The sequence below is a fragment of the Mandrillus leucophaeus genome, unplaced genomic scaffold (assembly GCF_000951045.1).
Source record: "Mandrillus leucophaeus isolate KB7577 unplaced genomic scaffold, Mleu.le_1.0 Scaffold1, whole genome shotgun sequence".
Classification (NCBI taxonomy): Eukaryota; Metazoa; Chordata; class Mammalia; order Primates; family Cercopithecidae; genus Mandrillus; species Mandrillus leucophaeus.
The window spans coordinates 9,320,929-9,323,640 of NW_012098097.1; positions in this window are offsets into that span (position 1 = coordinate 9,320,929).

Genomic DNA, 2,712 nt, shown 5'->3' on the forward strand with positions numbered 1-2,712 from the left:
TTTTCCCGTTTTCATTATCATGTGGGCCAGGCATGGTGACTCATGCCTATAATCCCAGCACTTTGGGAGGCCAATTTGGGTGGACTGCCTGAGTTTAGGAGTTTGAGATCAGCAAGGGCAACATGGCAAAACCCTATCTCTGCAAAAAATACAAAAATTAGCTGGGCATGGTGGCACGCTCCTGTGGTCCCAGCTACTTGGGAGGCTGAGGCGGGAGAATCGCTTGAACCTGAAAGGTTGAGGCTGCAATGAACATTGATTGTACCACTGCACTGCAGCCCAGGTGACAGAGCAAGGCCCTGTCTTGAAAAAAATTAAAATATGTGGTTTAATTTCATTTATTGTTGCTATTTTATGCCACTGGAGTTTTAATTCTTTCATTTATTCATATTTGATTTATGTTTATCAGACTTTCTTTCTTTTTTCTTTTTTCTTTTTTTTGAGATGGAGTCTCACTCTGTTGCCCAGGCTGGAGTGCAGTGGTGCAATCTCGGCTCACTGCAACTCCACCTCCCGGGTTCAAGCGATTCTCCTGCCTCAGCCTCCTGAGTAGTTGGGACTACAGGTGCACGCCACCATGCCCAGCTAATTTTTGTATTTTTAATTTTTGTAATTTGTAAAAATTTTTGTATTTTTGTATTTTTAGTAGAGACGGGGTTTCGCCACCTTGGCCAGGATGGTCTCAATCTCTTGACCTTGTGATCCCGCCCACCTCAGTCTCCCAAAGTGCTGGGATTACAGGCATGAGTCACTGCGCCTGCCCCCCAGCAAACTGATTTGAATTCAAGTCCTTACAGAGTCTGGGGCATCACCGAGGAATCATGCCTGCTTGAAGGGTGAAGGCAAAGTGTGAGCAAGGTGAAGAGGTGCTGGAAGCCAGAAACCTCCTGCGGAGCCTGCGAGGTGCCCAGCAGAGCAGGGTCCTCTGCCCAGAAGGATTCCTGGACCTCACAAGCAGAGCTGGAGAGAGGAAAGGCTAAGCCAGCAGGAGCCCCACTGGGGGCAGATCAAATACAGGCACAGGCAACAGGTCTTCACACCTGAGTGACACAAATAAGAGGGGTGCCGGGCCAGGGCTGATGGAATCGCCAGGCGTGACCAGAAGGCTCAGCGGGCCCTCTAAAGGGTGCCTACCCAGCACCTGGCCTTGGCCCGACCCAGAGGGTGTTCAGGGTACCCAGTAAATCTATGATGAACAAATAAACAAGTGCATGAAGGCTAACTCCAGGAGGAGGAGCAGGGGTGCGCAAGGAGGATCAAAGGGATGGCATACACGTCCCAGGGAAGACAAAGTGAAGGAGGTCGGAGTGCAGCTTTTTTTTTTTTTTTTTGAGACAGAGTCTCACTCTGTCGCCCAGGCTGGAGTGCAGTGGCACGATCTCAGCTCACTGCAATCTCTGTCTCCCAGGTTCAAGCAATTGTCCTGTCTCAGCCTCCTGAGAAGCTGGGACTATAGGCACCTGCTACCACGCCCGACCAATTGTTTTTGTATTTTTAGTGGAGACAGACTTTCACCATATTGGTCAGACTGATTTCGAACTCCTGACCTCAGGTGATCTACCTGACTTGGCCTCCCAAAGTGTTGGAATTACAAGCGTGAGCCACCATGCCCAGCCGAGGGTGCAGCTTTTGAGGCAACCGAGAGCCTCTCTGACCTGAGAATCACAGCAACCTACTTGTGGGCAGCAGAAACACCTAGGCCAGGAGATGTGTTGGGAGGAATCTGTATCCCTTCACGCTTCTCTGTGTGGCCAGAGACCTGCACACCCTGCCCCGCCTCCCACACCTCCCATCCCAATTTCTCATCTTATCCAAGGCAGGTCCCAGGAGAGGGCTGTGGGGCAGGAGGGATTTGGGCCCTGAGATAGGTGCTGTGGACACACGTTCCCATGGGAGAATGTTGCACGTGGCAGCTGATTTCTGTCCAAATCACAGCTGGTGCTATGAACCGCCAAGTGGAGGAAAAATAACCCAGGTGAGAGGCCAGACAGGCCCAGTCTGATCCCAGTCCTGCCCTCATTAGCCCTGTGACTTCTGAATAACACGCCACAAAGGCCCCTTGGATTTGAGGTAAATTAAGTGACATGGCGCATATAAAGGGCCTGGTACCTAGTAGGCGCTCAAGAAATGTTAGCCGGTGCCCACTCCGGTTCTTCCCTGGCCTTTCCAGCTGTAGTTGGAGTATGTTAGGAACAAAATCAGCTTCTGCAGCTAATGATCACTGCTTAGAAATGTGTTCTGAGTTCTGATCAATTTATCCAGAACCTGCAGAACCCCTCACCTCCTCTTATCTGCCCCCAAACAGTCCCGAGTCATTGACAGCATCTTGAGCCTCCTGGCCCCTGGACTCACCCGGTGAGGCCATTTGTGAAGATGAATGAAACGAAATCACCAGGCAGTGATACCAGGGCTGGATAGTCACCTTCTAGCACCTTCTAGACGTCTCTCTGCACCTCGGTCTTTCCTTCTGCACGGACAACAATATTACAGCCCCCCAACCCTCCCGAGGCACTCAGGACAGGAGATTAGCATTACAAAGGCTCAGAATGGTGCTAGGAACGTGGTGGCCCCAGGAGGGATTCTGCTGGTTCTGCAGACCCCACCGCAGGAAGACTTCCTGGCCTGTAAAATGAAGGAAGAGCAACCCATCAGGCACTTGTCACTCACTGCCCAGCTGTCCTAGGCCATGGCCCCTTACCTGCGCGACACACA